Source organism: Giraffa tippelskirchi, chromosome Y, assembly GCF_054371585.1.
Source record: "Giraffa tippelskirchi isolate mGirTip1 chromosome Y, T2T-mGirTip1v1.2.pri, whole genome shotgun sequence".
Taxonomy (NCBI): Eukaryota; Metazoa; Chordata; class Mammalia; order Artiodactyla; family Giraffidae; genus Giraffa; species Giraffa tippelskirchi.
The window spans coordinates 25,154,873-25,175,687 of record NC_137290.1 but is presented as its reverse complement, the minus strand read 5'-3'; the positions used below and the strand labels follow the sequence as shown (position 1 = coordinate 25,175,687).

The 20,815-nt window shown below is 43.9% G+C and overlaps 1 pseudogene; it reads right to left on the bottom strand.

Moving 5' to 3' along the window:
* Positions 1-20,815, bottom strand: part of LOC145537562 (MYND-type zinc finger-containing chromatin reader ZMYND8-like) — a 43,029-nt pseudogene that overhangs the window by 16,133 nt on the left and 6,081 nt on the right.

The following is a 20,815-nucleotide window of genomic DNA, read 5'->3' as shown; positions in this document are numbered from 1 at the left end:
AGCATAAAATGTCAATAGCGCCAAGGTTGAGAGGCCTGGGGCCCATGTCAGCTAAATGCAAATATGGCAGAAAACGGGCTCATGTGTGCATCATACAATGCCCCTTGGATTTCTACAGGCCTGAAGAAGAACTCAGCAGTCTGGTGCCGCTCACCCAGAAAACCTTATACTCTAGTAAGAAAATGTATTTTGAGATGCCTGGGCAGTGTGAGGGGAGGTAAGGGAGAATAAACTTATCAAGGTGTTTGACCTGAATGCTTTTATCAATTTCAGACTTGTCCAATGTCTTAGCATCGATAACCACTTGAGACATGTAAGTGAACATATTGGAAAGGAAACTGCTTAGGTTCAAAATGACCTGACTGCTGGAAGCAACTATTACTTTCTAAGAGACTTCTTCTCCTGTGCTCAAAATCAACCACATTGGGTATCAAGAAGGTTAAAGGTAGGCAGGCCCAGCTCAAGTCCTTGTCCTGCTCAGTAACTAGCTAGATGACTTGGAGCTAACCTAAGCTTTGTTGTGCACACTTCGTGATGTCTGAGTGTCATGTGACATGACATGTGATGCTATAAATGGCAATGTGACATTCAAAAACCAAATCAAGAAACCAGAAACTGATACAGTCACTTACCCTCCTGTTTGGGAGATGTTTCTTTGGCTTCCTTCCTAGGTTTTCGACCCTCCAGCGCAGAAAGGTCTTCTCTTAAATCTATGACAAATCTGCTCTCTGAATCAGAATCCAGGCCCAAATGCACTCTTGGGGAGTCGGTCTCACCTTTTCCCTTCAGATTATCCTTTGTGGGATGAGGAAAGGGTTTTGCTTTGTCTGAAAAGTCCTTCTCAAGCTGGTGCCTCATCTTCTCCTTGACTGGTCTTGAGTCCACTTTCTCACTGGCTGGTGACGTGCTTTCAGCTCCTCTTCCATCTCTACTGGATTCAACAATTTGGACTTTTTTTTTTTTTTTGACAGCAGATGGCTCTTTTTCCATCTGAGACAACTCTGTGTTTTCAGCATCTTCTGGCTCATTCTTGGACCTCTATTCCTCTTCACTGATAGGGTCACTTCCGCTACTATCTGACTTCTCAGTATCCCTGGAATCGCTGGGTTCAACAGTCATATAAACATCTTCTGAGATTTCATTTATGCCTACATTAAAAAAAAAAGAAAGAAAACAGGATGCAGCATACTCACAGATAAAAGAGCAGGACCAGAAATCCACAAATATTTAACATGCTCAATGCTGAAAAAAAAAAAAAAAATCACATTGCGTCACACTGGTCTGGTGGCGTTAGCAGTAGACTTAACTTGCAGGTGAATAGAGGTGACAAATCGAGCTTGCCTGAAGAGTGTTTCAGTTACTGACATTCAAAAATGGCATCGGACCAAACCACGTGAATTTCTAATTTATACAGATCTCAATCTTGGCAGCACAGGTTAACTACTGGGAAACATAGAATGGGAGGGATGGAAGGGAACACTACACAGGATTTGTTAAAACTGATCAATTTTCAGTTCAGTAGAGTTCAGTCGCTCAGTCTTGTCTGACTCTTTGCGACCACATGAACGGCAGCACACAAGGCCTCTCTGTCCACCACCATCTCCCGGAGTCCACCCAAACTCATCTCCGTTGAGTCAGTGATGCCATCCAACCATCTCGTTCTCTGTTGTCCCCTTCTCCTCCTGCCCTCAATCTTTCCCAGCAGTAGGGTCTTTTCTAATGAGTCAGCTCTTCGTATCAGGTGGCCAAAGTATTAAAGTTTCAGCTACAACAGCAGTCCTTCCAATGAACACCCAGGACTGATCTCCTTTAGAATGGACTGTTTGGATCTCCTTGCAGTCCAAGGGACTCTCAAGAGTCTTCTCCAACACCACAGTTCAAAGGCATCAATTCTTCAACTCTCAGCTTTCTTTATAGTCCAACTCTCACATTCACACATGACAACTGGAAAAGCCATAACCTTGACTAGACAGACCTTTGTTGACAAAGTAATGTCTCTGCTTTTTAATATGCTGTCTAGCTTCGTCATAACTTCCCTTCCAAGGAGTAAGCGTCTTTTAATGACATGGCTGCAGTCAGCATTTGCAGTGATTTTGGAGCCCAGAAATATAAAGTCAGCCATCGTTTCCTCATTTATTTGCCATGAAGTGACGTGACCGGATACCATGACCTTAGTTTTCTGAATGTTGAGCTTTAAGCCAACATTTTCACTCTGCTCTTTCACTTTCATCAAGAGGCTTTTTAGTTCTTCCTCACTTTCTGGCATAAGGGTGATGTCATCTGCATACCTGAGGTTATTGATATTTCTCCCAGCCATCTTGATTCCAGCTGGTGCTTCCATTTTACAGATTAGAAATAAAAGAGGGCCTGAGAAATCCCTTGTCCTGGGACACAAAGAAAACCAAGACAGAGAGGAGAGGCCAGAGACATGGGTTCTTGAATCACCACTTCGGCTCTTCCCACATATTCCCAAAGCATTATGTCTTTTACTCTTTGTGTCCAGGACTCAAAGAAATAAGCCAAGCCTTAAAGCAGGGAACGCAAACTCACAGCCCAAGAGCCACGTGGGGTGAGCAGACGTGTTATTTAGGAAGCAATGATTTGACCCAATGCTTTCCAATCTTTCGTTATTTGTTGCTTATAACTTAGAATGTGCTGGCCAATTCAGAAATCTGGAAGTTTCACACAGAAATTAAGATTTTAGGCTTGCCTGAAAGAGCAGAAGACCTGGCCATTCTGGGTCACAGGGCTTCAAGGCTGGCTGAGGCTGAGAACTACTGGCCCATTTCAGTTGGGGGAGCACTGTCTCCAGGTCACCCAGCTGCCCAGCCCCCATCTGGCTCCCTGCCCGGAAACAGAGTCAACCACCATTGTGCTTCTACTGTTTCTCTACTTGTAACTGATTCCAGAGGAAAGGCACCCATTTCCATGTCTCAAACAAAAGGAAAACCGATCAAACAACAGGAGTTTCCTGCATATACAAGCAAAAATGGGGAAAAGTCTATTTCTAACAATAATTTCATTTAACCTGTTTATGTTTCCTCTCCCAGTAGTGACTGTCATCCATCTGTAGGTAAATAATCTGTTACCTACAAGTTTGTAAAGAGGAAATCCCCATCAACTCTGTATTGTCTTCATTCTAGAGCAATGGTTACCATGAGTGGGATCATGGAAGAGAAAATCGTAAAAGGGCAAGAGCCACAAACAGCCTAGCAAGATCAGGAGTGAACTATATCCACCTCCGCCAGGGCTCAAAGGGAAAGAATCTAAAAACCAAATCTGGTTTGATTTCTGGATCTCAGGGCTGGTGCAGTTGGCAACTAAAGGTCGGACCCAAGAATGACAAGCATGACCACATTTGCTTGGATGCTGGAGCCCAAAGGAGGTGAATTCAGATCCTACTCCTCTGCTTCTATTAGTTGTGCGACCCTGAATGGGTGAACTACCTCTCTGAGCCTCAGTTTCTTCCCCTGGACAATGGGTTTGGTAACACTTTCAACCTTCCAGGGCAATCTTTGCACAGTGCAGGGGGGATAGGAAGTCCTCCGTACATCCTTATTGACAATAACAAATCGAGGAGCTAGACTAGCTGCCTGGAAGAACCCAAGAAAGGTATGGACTGCATAGTTCATCCATGTCACTCAATGACCTAACCAAATGGGCAACCCAGCAAGGAGTGCTTTGGTTAGACAGCCTAGGTGACACCCAACTACAGCTCCTTTCTCACCCGAAGGTCAAGAGCACCCAGTGAAAAGGAAACCTGAAGATTCCTTAAAAAACTGTGAATAGAATGGCCATATGACCCAGAAATCCCACTGCTTGACATACACATGGAGGAAACCAGAACCGAAAGAGACTCATGTACCCCAATGTTATTCACAGCAGTGTTTACAATAGCTAGCACATGGAAACAACCTAGATGTCCATTGGCAGACAAAAAGAGAAGAAGGCTCTGATCCATACACACAATGGAATTTTACTCAGCCATTAAAAAGAATGCATTGGAATCAGTTCTAATGAGGTGGATGAAACTGGAGCCTATTATACAGAGCGAAGTAAGCCAGAAAGATAAAACACCAACACAGTATATTAATGCAAATATATGAAATTTAGAAAGATGGTAATGATGACCCTATATGTTAGACAGCAAAAGAGACACATATGTAAAGAACAGACTGCTGGACTCTGTGGGAAAAGGTGAGGGTGGGATGATTTGAGAGAATAGCATTGAAACATGTATAGTATGTGAAATAGATCGCGAGTCCAGATTCGATGCATGAGACAGGGTGTCAGGGCTGGTGTACTGGGGTGAATGACTCTGAGGGATGGGATGGGGAGGGAGGTGGGAGGGTCGGGATGGGGAACGCATGTACACCCAGGGCTGTTACATGTGAATGCATGGCAAAAGCCACTACAATATTGTAAAGTAATTAGCCTCCAATTGATATAAATTTTAAAAAAGAGGTAAAAAATAAAAAGAAAAATTAGAAAATATTTTAACTCAGTGATAATAAAAACACAGTGTACCAGAATTCATGAGATGCATGTTTGGAAGTGTTCATAATTTTAAATGCTTGTATTAAAAAAGAATAAAAGCCTAAGGCAATGGAAAAAAGAAAAAAAAAACACCACTCCCTCAAAGCGTTCAGCAAAGGCTATGTATAGGAAAGGTGAGGGATGGATGTGATTAGCTCTTGCAAATTTCCTGGTGTCAGATCTTGTGTTCTTGAAGTAACTGGTGGTCAGCTAACTGTGTTCCTGTAATCCTTGAGGGAAGCAAATATTCCCTATTCCCTATTTCCCGAAAGGATAGGTCCCAAGCTTGACATTCACCCTCCACGGTACTGGTTGGGATGTGGGGGTTCCCTGTGCAGGCCGGTTATCCTAGTCATGGAGCATTCATCTAGCACCCACTCTTGTTACTTCCAGAAGTGCCCAGTCCTAGGTGGAAGAGGCAGTTCTCAGTTCTCTGTGCCCTCCTCTTTCCAAGGCCCCCATACACTGTCCAGCCACCTTCAATGAGGGAGCCAGGTACCCACTATGTAGCTGACCCTCAGCCTCCTCAGTCTACCCAGTTGGAGAGCTGGGTCCTGTAGACTGTGACCCATGCAGATTGCCACAACCATTCAGTCGTGGAGGTGGGAATGGAACACGTTGGCCACTGCTTTGAAACCTGGGCCAGACCAGTCAGTGGCTTCAGCAAAGGCTCTGGGACTCTGCAAGACACAGCCTGTTCCCAAGCTCCACAGTTCATTCCCCATCCCAAGGCCCAAGGGCCTAGAGGGCTCTGTGGGAAGGCTGTAATATAGCTCACTGCACTCTGCTCAGAGGCTTTCTGTGGGTGGTGTTGGGGTTTCTAACTCCACTGAAGGTCTTGGGCTGAGGCCTGCAACACCGTTTTCCATCCTGCCTCTATTACAGTATCTTCCTTGATGAGCTTATTCAACCGGTGACTAAAAGTTGGTAACTTGGACCATCACGGGCCATTTCCAGTAGCCCGAGGACCACATTCTACTCTGTTTCTATAATGCAGGGATTTCAACTTCACAATGTCATGTGATGTAAAAGATTTCATCTTCCTCTAACTGAAATATTTAACTTAGAATAATGTCCCCATGGATATATATTGCAAACGAGGCTACCATTTATTTATTCACTGCTGGAATTATACTTGACATGTAATATGATTGAAACAATTATCATCGGGCTATAGTTGCATTACAATGTTGCTTTAGTTTCTGAGTACGTATGTCCAAGTGAATCCATTTTAAGTGTACATATATCCCCTCATTTTTGCATTTCCTTCCCATTTAGGTCACCACAGAGCAGAGTCGAGTCCCCTTGTTCTTTCACTTTTCTCAAACTGTAACATTTTCTTAAATGTTAACTGGAGGTTAATTAGTATACAATATCGTGATGGTTTCTGCCATGCATCAACATTAATAAGCCATAAGTATATCGGGGTCCCGCCCATCGTGGAGCTTCTCCCACATGCCCTCCTACGCTATTTTTCTGGGTTGTTCCAGAGCACTGCTTTGCATTCCCTGCTTCGTGCTGAGGAAAATCCGAAAGATGATTTTTCTGTATGAAATATGTAATTTTCTCTATCTCACATGTGAGAACATGGGTGCAGATTTTTCTACATGAAATAGGAAATATGTACTTCATGTTTGAAAATCTACTTGTATAATTTTTTCATCATATATGGAATCTTGTCTGTTTCACATGTGGATATCTGTGCACACGTTTTCCTACATGAATGGGGAATTCCAGGTATTTCAGATATGAAAAGTTGAGCATATGCTTTGCTGCCTGAACTCTGAAGTTGTATACATTTCCTATGTGAAAATCTCAATGAAATTTTACTGACATGAAGTATGCAATTAAGATATGGGAACCAACAGGGAATTGGAATTCTGTTTCATAAAAGAAATTCTGGGCACCACTGTTTCTTCGTGAAATACTTAATTCTTTGTATTTCTTATATAGAAAAGAATGACTGTCCACCATGAAATCTGGAGTTTTCTTTATTAACTGCATCAAAATCTAGGCACTAATTTTCCTTCGTGAAATTCGAACTTCTCTATATTTCACATCTGATGATCAGAATGAACATTTCCCTATGAGAAATAAGGAAATCTTTGCATTTCCTGTAAACCATTGGTTCTTCAGTCTCTGAAACACCTGTTTGCATTTGTATCCCGGTGCGTTACGCGTATGTGTGTACACGTCTGTGCTTGTGTCACCTGTTCCTCTGTGTGTGTGTGTGTGTGTGTGTGTGTGTGGCCTAAGTTAGGTGCTCAGTGTGAAACACCAGACATCCTAGGAGGCAGAGTGTGAGCGTTGCATCTATCCAGGCACTTAAGTTCAGTGTGCCCACGTTAGCTATGTGGCCGAGAGGAAGAGAGGAAGCAATGGTCAGGAGGAGAATTTCGGTCCACTTGAAACACTTGCAGGAGGAGCTCTGCTTCTCTGGGAAGTGCATCCGCAGGAGCACATCCTTAGCCGCCGGGGTGCCTGCTCTAAGCTCTGGGCCAGGGGAAAGGCCAAGAGCTGACAGACAGCAGGCCAGGGGCTCCAGGGTGGTTTGGCTTGGGGCTGCGTTGTGGGGCCCGAAGAGCGAGCCAAGGAAAGTGTGCTGCTTCATCCTCAGAGTATGGCTGCATTCCTGACACTGCTCAAGCCTAAGGCACATGGTTAGGGACGGACTCTGCAGGTGGTGAACTTTGGTGAGGTCAGCGGTAATAGCGCCTCCCCCGCCGCCCCCCACCCCCCACCAAACCCACGCTCTGCCCGTGGCTTGCCGTTTAGATCCAAGGTGAGCACCTGTGTCCCTGATGTACCCACAAACCCTGTGTCACCTGTGTGAATCCCTGAGCACACAGAGTCGCCCGCTGCCCCAGTGGCAACTTCAAGCTTGACGGTGGCTGCAGTGTCACCTTCAGATTCCTTGCCTTCGACTCCAGCTGGCCTGGCTCGCCCAGTCGCTGGTCTGGCACATCTACACTGTTGGTCAGGCAAATGGCTTGTGTGGACCGGCGCACTGTGCACTGAGCCAAGTTGGGCCCCTGCGTGCCCAGAATTCCAAGGGGTGTGTCCCGTGAGCGAAAGCCTTTTGACTCCATTAGATTGGTTCTGTGAAGAGGTCTGGAGGTCAGGGTATAGAGTTCAGGTCCTTCCCGCCAGCATATTACCCATGCGTGGTGGCACACGGTTCTGCGCATGGCTGTCTCCCTTTCCCTGCTCATTGGCTGTGGGCAAGTAACCAGTTGGTTGTGCCACGTAGACTGCCACCGGTGGGCAGGCTTTGCCGGCTGCCGGCTGTGCTCTCACGTCCAGCTTCTTCGTGGTTCTGGGCTACGGCCAGAACACCATGGAGAGTGAGACAGGGCCAGAGAAATGCGGCAGCACCCCAGGATCCTGGGTCTTAGTTGTGTGCCTGGGTCTTCACGAGGGAGGGACCCTGGGACCTACCAGCACGGTGGGGGCGGCAGAGGCAATGCAGGCCGCAGGTAGTGCACCAGGCGAGGAGGCCGCCCTCTTCTGGGTGGAGGCGGTAGAGGAAGGTGCGGCCCTGGAGGAGGGAGAGTTGGCGGGATTCGGGCAGGAGTTCCAGCTGCTGGTGTTAGACGTCATGGAGGAGGTGGAGGTGGTGGCCTACGAGGAGCAGGAACAGGTGTCCTCGCAGGAACAGGGCCAGGAACATCCAAGCCCCAGAGCCCCCAGGGACCAGCCCGCACTGGAGGCCCTGAAGGCCCTGCAGGTGGAGCTGGATTCCGTGAATAAGAAAGCCCAAAGGGCCCACGCTCGCACAACAACTGCCAGAGGCGGAAGCTGAGTCTAGAACACAGAAGTGCCATCATCCAGGGAATCCGTGAATTCTGGGTCGAAGTTGTATCCCTTGGTGTGGTGCTTGTGAAGGTTTTTTTTTTTTTTTTTTTTTTAACCTGGGTAATTGCAGAAGCGGTTTAGAGATCTGGCAGTTCTGGTACAAAATGTATTTTTTGGATGCTGGGTATTGGTTACCGTTCTGTGTATCTGTTCCCGATATTCGGTATGATGTCCTTGCTGTTCTGATTAGCACAAATTGCTACTTGGGCTTTACTTGCAGAGGTCCCAATCAGAATTGTCATTAGCACCAGGGACTCTTCAGAGGAAAGGCTTGTCTGGGATCCAGGTCTTCTCTGAAAAGCTGAGTGAATTTGGGGGTGAGGTTCGGTTGTGTAAATGCTCATGCACATAGGAGTGCCTGTACGTAGGAGTGCCTGTTTTCCAGAAGTAACCTATGTTTTAGGAGGCTGAGATGGAGCTTAGGGCCTTTCCTGTTAGGAACAGAACCTCCTCTGGTAGTGCATTCATAGGTACAGCCTTGGGGCTTGTCATGCCTTCATACAGTCTACGTTAACAGAAATGTGAGGAGTTAACTCATCGCAAGTTGAAGTCAGATAGTGCCATTTTACTCTTTAGGCTAGATTTGTCCTTCCAGCACTTTTTTCCTCTAGCATCTAGAGGCTCCTTGACCTAAAGCAGTTTATGAACCACCCCCAAATGTCAGCTATGATGGCTGACCAAGATGAAGACATGCTTCACTTCATCACCAACTTGAAGGTCATGCAGGGGACACTGATAATTGTGGAGGGAAGGTGACTGGGGAGGGGAGAGGGCATGATTTACCCCTGGAAACAGGAAAGGACAGCTCTTCTGTAAAGATGTGTCATACCCACCCACCCCTACACCACTCCCCACACTTTGTCCTGGCAGGTGGAAGAACTCAGGAATCCCACTCATCACTGCAACATCACATTGTCCTTCTGGAAGAATAGGTATTTCCAGAATGAAGTGCTTGTTAAGGACTATCTCATTAATGTCACTGGTAAGAGGCAGGTCCTTGGATTTGGGGAGTGGGGGCAGAAAAGTGTAGGTTGAATTGGAAAGTGATTTAGGTCTTTCTCCCATACTCCTTTTCCTGCAGGATATCGAGCATCTCATTCCACCCTAATTCACTGGAACCAGGGATTTGAACGTAAGGCATACAGCCGCAGGCACCACGACAGCAGCGTTAACTTTTTCAACTGGTTCTTGGACCACAATTTCACAGGATCTGACCGGATTGCTGAGATAGGGCCCCACGCGGCCACTGGGCCAGAACTGATGATGTATGTTGGGGTTCTTGGAGGTGCACGGAAGGGCTCAGGGTCTGGCCAGTCCTGTGCTGACCTCCCTCATTGCCCTGACAAAGCGTCATAAAGGATCTGTGGCCCAATCCAGTGCGGTACTATATGAGGAGGAAGGCTCTTCCACGAGAGGTACTGGGGGGACGAGAGGTGAGGAGCCCAGGGATCGAGCACTGGCATAAGTGTTTCCCAGAAACTTGGGTCATTTATTTCACTTGTGGAGAAAGTGAGAGTCCGTGGAATGCAGTGTAACACCAAGGAACGAGGGAATCTGCAAGAGACAGCAGGAGTAGACAACTGTAGTGAAAAACAGGTTCTAAGTAGAGAAGCTTGAGGTAGATGAAGTGTTCTGGTCAGGGCAATGTCACTCCAATTTATATCTGACTCAGCTGAACATCTCTGAACTGGCATTCCATGGCCAACAAGGCTACCCTCAGGCTCCTCTTAAATTGGGGCCCACCTACTATTGAAGTCCCCTTTCTATAAAGGTCTGTGAGCCTCCTTTCTGCTAGGCTGTTCCCCACTGACCATCATTTGATTCCGTTTTGATCATCACACTTGTTTCTGGTTTTGTTTTCTTTTACATCTTTTTCACCTGCCACTCTCATTCTGAGAATACTGACCACTGTGCAGGATTATGGAGAATAGTCTTTTAACTTATTTATTTTACCTGGAGGATGATTACTTTATAAAACCATGACGGTTTTTGCCATACATTGGCCAACACGAATCACCCATAGATATACACGTCTCCCCCCAAATGCTGAACCCACCACCCACCGCCCTCCCCTACATGTCTTTCTGGGTTGTCCCACAACATGACTTTGGTTGCCTTGCTTCACGCATCAAATTTGCCCTGAACATCTATTTTGCATAAGGTAATATAAATGTTTCAGGGCTATTTTCTCAAATTAACCCAGGCTCACGTTCCACCACGGAGTCCAAAGTCTGTTCTTATATGTCTGTGTCTTATTTGCTGTCCTGCATGTTGGATGTCCAGTACGATCTACGTGGTCCTAAACTCCATATATTTGTGTTAACATGCAGTATTTGTTTTTTCTTTCTGACTTACTTCACTCTGTTTAATAGGCTCCATATTCATTCCAACTCATTAGGACTGAGTTCAATGCATTTCTTTTAAGAGCTGAGTAACATACCATTGTGTATATGTACCCCAACTCCCTTAACCCTTCACTGCCGATGGACATATAGGTTGCTTGCATGTCCTAGTTCTTGTAAATAGTTGTACGGTGAAGATTGGGGTCCGTGGCTTAAAAACCCATATGCAGGTCAGGAAGCAACAGTTCGAACTGGACATGGAACAACAGCCTGGTTCCAAATAGGAAAAGGAGTATGTCAAGGCTGTATGTTGTCACCCTGCCTATTTAACTCTATACACAGAGTACATTATGAGAAACGCTGGGCTGGAAGAAACACAAGCTGGAATCAAGATTGCCGGGAGAAATATCAATAACCTCAGATATGCGGATGACACCACCCTAAACCCATGGCTGATTCATGTCAATGTATGGCAAAAACTATTACAATATTGTAAAGTAATTAGCCCCCAACTAAAATAAATAAATTTATAAAAAAAAAAAAAGAAAGTGAAGAAAAACTAAAGAGCCTCTTGATGAAAGTGAAAGAGGAGAGTGAAAAAGTTGGCTTAAAGCTCAACGTTCAGAAAACTAAGATCATGGCATCTGGCCCCATCACTTCATGGGAAATAGATGGGGAAACAGTGGAAACAGTGTCAGACTTTTTTTGGGGGGGGTCCAAAATCACTGCTGATGATGACTGCAGCCATGAAATTAAAAGACACTTACTCCTTGGAAGGAAGTTTATGGCCAACCTAGATAGCACATTTAAAAGCAAAGACATTACTTTGCCAACAAAAGTCCATCTAGACAAGGCTATGGTTTTTTTTCAATGGTCATGTATGGATGTGAGAGTTGGATGGTGAAGAAAGCTGAGCGCTGAAGAATTGATGCTTTTGAAGTGTGTTGTTGGAGAAGACTCTTGAGAGTCCCTAGGACTGCAAGGAGATCCAATCAATCCATCCTACGGGAAATCAGTCCTGGGTGTTCATTGGAAGGATTGATGTTGAAGCTGAAACTCCAATACTTTGGCCACTTCATGTGAAGAGTTTACTCATTGGAAAAGACCCTAATGCTGGGTAGGATTGGCGGCAGGAGGAGAAGTGGACGACCGAGGATGAGGTGGTTGGATGGCATCGCTGACTTGATGGATATTGGTTTGAGTAGACTCCTGGAGTTGGTGGTGGACAGAGAGGCCTGGTGTGCTACAATTCATGGGGTCGCAAAGAGTCAGACACGACTATGCGACTGAACTGAACTGAGAGAGGAAATGTAAAAGTTCACAGACTCTCTCTCCTGGGAACTGACTTGAAAGATTAAAGCTGTCTTTAGTGTTGTTGAGAGAGGATAGGTTGACATATCTGTGTCTGTGTCTCTGTCTGTTTTGAAAGGAAACCCCCGATTTTGAGAAGCTTATGATGGAGTGTCCCCCTTTACCTAAAATAGAAAATCTAAGAAGGTGCTTCACATGAAGATCAATGGCCAGCTAGTTCTCTCGGACAGGAAAGTAATGAAGAGTGGTCTGGTGGTGAAATAGATCGAGAGGGAGAAACAAGTAAGCATGAAATAATTCCGAAGGATAAATAGAAAGCATCAACCGTATGTGACTGTGTATTGTTTGGCCAGGTCCTCAAGACAAATACTTCAACTCCATGTAGGGTCTCAGTTTAAGGCGTGGGAATTACCAGACCATGGAGAGTTGTAGAGGGGGTTAAGCCATATGTTGGGGTTGTGTCAGGGGACACAGTTCTTCCTGTGGGGCGGGGTTGGGGAGGAAGGAGAAGGAAGAGCAGGGGCCATTAACTGTGGGTCTGGCAACTTCACAAGGGAAATGTGGATGTTCATGGAAAGGGTCTGGTGAACAAGGGCCAGAGATTGAAATAATGGAACACAACTTTATTGGAAGGTGGTGTCCCAGGTATCATCACTGCTGGATATCATCAGGCATTTTAAGAGTACAGGACAAGGAAAAAGCCTTAACATTCAACTCACTATGAACCACATAGCCTTCTTGTGTATATGACTGCACGGTTCAGCTTTGCTGAGAGTCATCTTCCCAGAGCTAGGGTTCCAGGTAACATCTTAGGAGATGGGGGCATAAAGTATATGGAGGGGCTGTGGCCCAGGGTGAAAGTGAGGGGGTGGGAAGGCAGTCAGGATATTAGTTTCTGGCAAAAGTGACCAGGGGAAAAGATAAATCGCCAGGAAACAGACAGACAAACAAAACCAGATCCCATCATATATGTTTGAGCTCATGTGAACTCTGTTCTTTTTTCCAGGAACTCAGTTTAGGTACAAAGTCTGCAGGGGCAGAAGTCAGGGGAATGGGGATGTTAAACAGGCAAGGTCCAGCATACCCAGCCGTGCACTCTGTGTCCCATGATGGCTCAGCGGTTAATATCCTTTTTTTCCAGGAAGGCTTAAGCTCTGTGCCCAAGGCCCTCTGTCAGGACTAGGTGTAGAAATAACATTTTTCTCACGAACCCTCTGGTGACAGTGTCTCTTCCTTGCTGAATGGCTCAGCACAGACTGTATAAAACCACAAGGGACATTCTTCTGGGGCTTTGTCGCTACTCTGCGGGCCAAGGGCCAATGGGAACGCCTGGAGAATACAGAGCTCACTGAGGGACTGGTCAGAACTTAGGGTGGCCCTTTCCAAGTAGATGGCTGCTTTTCGGAATCACGTCCACCTCTGGATTGGGCAAAGGACAGACTGGCACAAAGGGAGTAGGGAGAGGTCAACGTTTGTCCACTCGCCCCAGATACAATGGCTCCAACGTGGGCTTGCCTGAGGGTGATATTTCTGTCTCACATGGAGTTCTCACTCCAAAAATTGTCTCCCGACAGCAGCATCTCTTTTGAGGGCAAAGGGTAAAGAATGAACGTCAAAGTTCATGGGTTCATGGATGCCCCCTTCAAGGTGCACTGAATGAGATCTCCTGCTCAGGGCCAACTTTTGCATTTGACTATCTGCACCCCAGTATGCCCCTTCTGCAGAGGAGCATCTACAGTTCCAGAAGGCAAGGCTTGGCCTTCTCTGGGTGCTTTCTGTACAAGCAGCTCAGCAAACAATGGAAACATGTCTTCTTACTTTCTTAATCTGTAATCTTCAAAGAATCCTTGGGGCTCCGGCAGGCTGGTACCTGTGTTTCTCAGCACCAGTTCAAAACAAAACAACGCAAAGCAGAAACTAATGTGTAATAACTCTGCTGTGGGTGTGGGATAGCATATTGGTGCATGTGTTTGGGGACCTTAGACTGGGCTCATTCTAGTTATCCACATTCAGAAGTTTTAGTAAGGCACTGCAAAGAACTTAAAGACAAGAAGAGTTAAGGACAGGGTGCCCCAACGCCTAATATCACCTGTCTTCAGTACCAGTGATTCAGTACCAGGGGTGGCTTTAGCTCTAACCTGTCCTGAAGTGAAGAGTGCAGAGATAGTCACGGATTGGTTAGTAAAACTGAACAGTGCATCGTTGACTTGATGGTCATTCTCTGGAAACTTGCCATGACATGTGTCCCAGTGTCTTTCGGGCTTTTACTTGGGCCCTAAGATCTAGGTGCTATTAGATTTGACTGCACACTTGGACGTGTTGTGTAAGGTTTTCTTCCACTGAATATCAATGCGTGTGAGACTTGGCGGGTTACTGATGATTTCTTGAGCATTCTGGCTCAATCACCCTGAGCTGCATTTGTTTCCTGTTCCCTGGATGTGTTCATGTTTTCCTCTGTTTAGAATGAAGATTGGGTGTCTCTGTTGTGCCTGCCCTTGAATGTGAGTTGATGTTTCTTCCTCTGGGTCTGCCTATGCCTCCTGTCTTCTTTGATATGACACCCATGCCTGTGCCATTATACACAGCTCTGCTGCAATAGCTGTGTCAGTTCTTGCAAGGCCCTATTCAACATACGTGAATTGTGTTGCTTGTATTCACTTTTGTTTTTTAAGTTTGTGTGTCTTTGTCAGATTGTGTGTGAATTGGATGATTTCTTTCATTCCTGGATCAAATGTTTCCAACATCTTGACTTGTGACTTTTTTTTAAGAGATACACGATATTTGTGAACAGCAAGAAATGCTTTATCACAGGAATAGTTAACAGTGACCCCCGTTTGGAAACAGCAATACCCACACACTTACAGAAATGCCCATGGGGCAAGAATATCACTCGTTGAAATGAGAATATTAATTAGGATCACAAAGGGCAAAGATGTTGCAGGAATGCATCTGTCAGAAAATTTTTGATCTGTCAGGAGAGATTTGGGGTTGACTTGTTAAGTGTTCTATAAACACTGCTGCAGGAAAGAAGGACATTGACTATTACCACTTCTTGCAGTGATCGTTAACCTGGCATTACCCATGCAGAATTTCTTCATGATTTTAAGTGAAGCATCACTCAGGCAGTAAGAGTTGGGACTTGCCTTTCTGTGAATAGGAATTTGTTAAAGAATTCTTGTCCTCAGTGACCTGCTATAGCCTGGGCAAAGGGGGTGCATGATCAATTTCAAGTTCAAAGCCCCTTGCTATTTCTGTGCTTTTTCTGGAAGGAAAGCACAGGGAATGGAATCATGCCACCATGATTGGCACTGTGAACCAGTCTGTTGTGATGGGAGTAGAGAACACAGGCACACGTCACTCAACCATCCACAGTGAGGACTTCCAACCCTGCCAACCTCTTTGTAAGTCAGCCCCCTCATGAGCAAATCCCATTCACCTTCCAGGATGTATCATAGAAGTAGAAGAGGACGCTGATTTGATCAACTAGTGAGTGAAAAAAATAATAATAACCGGGCCAAGAAAAGAGGGGTGCTTACCAAAGTTCATTATACTGGACAAGTAAACAATTAGCGGCACATCTGTGCAAGTTTCTTTTCAGGATTGTTTGTGTGGGGGGGTAGGTGGGTGGGAGAGCATGCACACACATGTGCTGACACAAATGTGTGTGTGAGCTGTCTGAGCTGGTCTGGCTGTGGGATGGAAGAATGGACACTGAAAACGTGAAAGAGCTTGTGTAAGGTAGAAAGATCATAGGGCAGCAGAAGCACTGACACCACGGAAAAAAGCCCAGGGGTCTCACCGACAGAGCAAGCTGGAAGTGTAAACAGGCATGTAAATGTAAACATGGATGCCTGATCAGAAAGGAGAGGCAGAAACGAAGCACCTGGGCGCAGTCAGGGAGGATACGAAGGAGCAGAAAAATGAAGTGGGCCAGATTCCCAGGCACAGAAGAGGGGCTCTGCACAGCCCCTAGGACACCCAGCTACAAAGGGTTTTCTGTCCTTCTCAAGTGCAGGACCATTCTATCCTCGACATGACCAGGCATCTGAGCACAGCTTGCCCTTTTCTGTAAGGTTTGGGAGACTGGTAGCACTGTAGCAGAAGCACCTGCTACATGCAGAGTTTGTCAGTTTGAAACATCACTCCTTAAAAGGGTGTCTTGGGTTGATCCTCTTACCCCTCCTAGTCCCACAGGCCTGGGCTGATGGGGTAGGCTGGGCTGTGTTCTCACCTGGAGGCTGGGTGAGAACAGAATCACTGTGAAAGGGCCTCTGTGCAATAAATGGGCAGACTTCAATTCCTCTGATAATGGAGAGCCGTGGCCCTTGGTGGGGCACTATCCTTAGCATCTCTGTATAAATTTCTCTCAACAGAGAGAATTCCATGTCTGTATCACATTTTGACATGAGGGCAAAAGTGTTCTACGTGAAGCATGGAACTTGGTATTTCACATCTGAATACATGCATGTAGATTTCCTGAATGAAATACAGAATTCTCTGCATTTCATCTGTGAATATCTCACCACACACTTTCCAAATTGAGAATGAAATTCCCCATATTTTACAGTATGAAAATGTATGCACATATTAAAACATAATGTGACACACATGAGAAGCAAACTACTAAACGATAGAAAAGATAAAAGATATACTCTCTCTATATATCCTAGCAAATCAGTTCATGACAAAGTTTCCAAAATAATGAATAGTCCTCAAGTAAGACCTGATGAAAACCTTTGTCACACTTTGTCCTAAATTCACCTGGTAACTAGGAGAGCTCTCAGTGTCTGTTAATTTGCTTCACACACAAGAAAAAACTGGTCATCCTTTTATGAGTGTATGTGGTTTTGAAATGAGACATTCTCTCAAGAGATTCTGTTAACCTCCACAGACTTGAGAGATAAGGTGTTACTGTAACTAAATACCCCTGTACCCAGCAACCTTGGGCCAAGCAATATCGAAACATTAGAGTTTAAAGCAGAGTATGTTTTATTGCAGAGCCATGCAAGAAGTGTGGCTTATGCCTTTAAAAACCTCAATCTACCTAAAGATACAAGGAAGCTACATATAGAAAACTATAAAACACTGATGAAAGAAATCAAACAAGACACAAATAGATGGAGAAATATACCATGTTCATGGATCAGAAGAATCAACATAGTGAAAACGAGTATACTACCCAAAGCAATCTATAGATTCAATGTAATCCCTATCAAGCTACCAGCGGTATTTTTCAGAGCTAGAAAAAATAATTTCACAATTTGTATGGAAATATAAAAAACCTCAAATAGCCAAAGAAATCTTGAGAAAGAAGAATGGAATAGGAGTAATCAACCTGCCTGACTTCAGGCTATACTACAAAGCAACAGTCATCAAGACAGTATGGTACTGGCGTGGAGACAGAAACATAGATCAATGGAACACAATAGCAAGCCCAGAGATAAATTCATGTACCTATGGACACCTTATCTTTGGCAAAGGAGGCAAGAAAATAAAACGGAGAAAAGACAATTTCTTTAACATGTGGAGCTGGGAAAACTGGTCAACCACTTGTAAAAGAATGAAACTAGAACACTTTCTAACACCGTACACAAAAATAAACTCAAAATGGATTGAAGATCTGAACGTAAGACCACAAACTATAAAAGCCCTAGAGGAAAACATAGACAAAACACTTTCCGACACAAATCACAGCAGAATGCTCTATGACCCACCTCCCAGAGTAATGGAAATAAAAGCAAAAATAAACAAATGGGAGCTAATGAAACTTAAAAGCTTTTGTACAACCACAGAGACTAGAAGCAAGGGGAAAAGCCTACCTTCAGAATGGGAGAAACTAATAGCAAATGAAGCAACTGACAAAGAGTTAATCTCAAAAGTATACAAGCAACACCTGCAGCTCAAGTCCAGAAAAGTAAGTGAACCAATCAAAAATTGGGCCAAAGAACTAAACAGACATTTCTCCAAAGAAGACATACAGATGGCTAACAAACACATGAAAAGATGCTCAACATCACTCATTAGCAGAGAAATGCAAATCAAAACCACAACGAGGTACCATCTCACACTGGTCAGAATGCCTGCCATCCAATAATCTACAAACAATAAATGCTCGAGAGGGTACGGAGACAAAGGAACCCTCTTACACTCTCGGTGGGAATGCAAACTAGTACAGGCACTATGGAGAACAGTGTGGAGGTTCTGCCATACAACCCAGCAAACCCACTGCTGCGCATATACACCGAGGAAGCCAGAACTGAAAGAGACACGTGTACCCCAATATTCATCGAAGGCCTGTTTATAATAGCCAGGACACGGAAGCAACCCAAATGGCCATCAGCAGACGAATGGATAAGAAAGCTGTGATACATATACACAATGGAATATTACTCAGCTATTAAAATAAATGCATTTGAATCCCTTCTAACGAGGTGGATTAAACTGGTGCCTATTATACAGAGTGAAGTAAGTCAGAAAGCAAAACACCAATACAGTATATTAACAAATATATATGGAACTTAGAAAGATGCTAACGATAACCCTATATGCGGGACAGCAAAATAGACACAGATGTATAGAACAGTCTTTTGGACTCTGTGGGAGATTACAGGGGTGGAATGATTTGGGAGAATGACATTGAAACATGTATATTATCATATGTCAAACCAGATCATATGCCATATCGTATCATATGACAGACCAGATTCGATGCATGAGACAGGGTGTTCGGGGCTGGTGCACTGGGAGGACCCAGATGGATGGGATGGGGAGGGAGGTGTGAAGGGGCTTCAGGATGTGGAACACATGTACACCTGTGGCGGATTCATGTCAATGTGTGGAAAAACCACTTAGATATTGTAAAGTAATTAGCGCCCAATTAAAATAAATAAATTTATAATAAACAATAAAAGTTACCTGAAAATGAACTAATTAGATTTTCGTAAAAAAGAAAAAAAAAAAAAGAATGCTCTAGAGCTAACAAGTCCTGTGAACTGAACTTCATTCGTCCCATTCTGTCCCTTCAGTCTGGGCTAGTCATCAGGTTTTTTTGTTTGTTTGTTTGTTTGTTTGTTTGTTTGTTTTTTGACTACTGAAAAGATGGAGTAGATTTTCTTCCAGTCTTTACATCTACTTAGACATAATCTTTCACATTTTTATTGAATGAAACAATATATCTGTTTCTATTAAAATATTTATTGTTAGCAAAAACCAACCAAACAAACAGCAAAAAGGAAATTGGTGTCCAGATTTTCACATGAGAAACAGAGATAATGCCATCATTCATGCAGGAAAATATGCACCCTGATTTTCAGATGTGAAATATAAATAAGTCCGTATTTTATGTAATGAAAACTGTGCTGTGATGTAGATGTTGGAAAATTTGAGAAATTCATATTTAATATAGGAAAATGGATGCCCAGATTTTCTGATGAGAAATACACAGAATTTCAAAACTTCATGTAGTAATACAGACATGCAGATGTTCATAAATAAAATACTGAGTATTTCATATATCATGCCCCCAAAAAATTGCTTTCACAGTCTCATATGTGACATATACAGATGCACATTTTTCATATGGGAAAATCAAAACCTAGAAATACAACTGTTACTTCAGAGATTTATGCAATTCATGTAGAAATATTGGCACCCAGATTTTCATGTGTGAAATATGGATTATTCCATATATCATGCAGGGCAGTCTTCACCCAGATTTTCAGAAATGAAATCCAGAGAATTCCAAACTTCAATAGGGAAATCTGTGACCAGATTTTCATATATGAAATATAGCTCATTCTATATTTGACTGTCTGGCCCAGATGTTAATTTGCGAATCACGGAAAATCCCGTATTTTGTATGTCAAAATCTGACACAAATATTCACATGTGAATAACTGACATTTTGTATCTCACATGAGAAAATCTGTCCCCAGATTTGCAAATGCAAAATATACAGAATTCCATATTTCATACTGAAGAGCTTCATGCAAGTTTTCTTGGGTGAAATACAGAGAGTTTCACACCTCAAGCATGAAAATCACTTTATGAATGAAACAGAAATTTCCATATTTCTTTAGGAAAATCGATGCCAAGTGTTTCAATTGTTAAATATACAGTATTCTGTAGTTCAGGAAGTAAAGTCAGTACACAGGTTTTCAGATGAGAAATATGAAAAATTCCATATTTTGTGTTACAAAACGTGACCTTATTTATTGCCAATTCCATGTGAAATACAAGAATTTCATATTTCAGGGGAAAGTGCTCCGTGCCTTGAGTTTCAAATGTGAAAGTAGAGAAATCCATATTTCATGTAGGAAAATCAGTGCCTAGACTTTCATTCATGAAATATAGAGAACTGCATATCTCATTTGGAAAATCGCGACCCAGATTTTCCTAAATGAAATATAAAAAGTTCCTTATCTCATGGATTAGGTCTCTGCCAAGATTGTTTTTTTACGTGAGATATAAAAGTCTATCCCACAAATGCAGATGCTGAAGAAGCTGAAATAATCAGTTCTTATGAAGACTTACAAGACCTTGTAGAGCTAACACCAAATGAAAGATATCCTTATCATTATAGGGGGTTGGATTTCAAAAGTAGGAAGTCAAGAGGTACCTGGAGTGACAGGCAAGTTTGACCTTGGAGTGAAAAATGAAGCAAGACATGGACTAATCAAATTCTTTCATGAATTGCACTGGTCATAGCAATCATCCTTTTACAACAACAGAAGAGACGACCTTACAGAAGGATGTCATCAAATGGTCTCTGC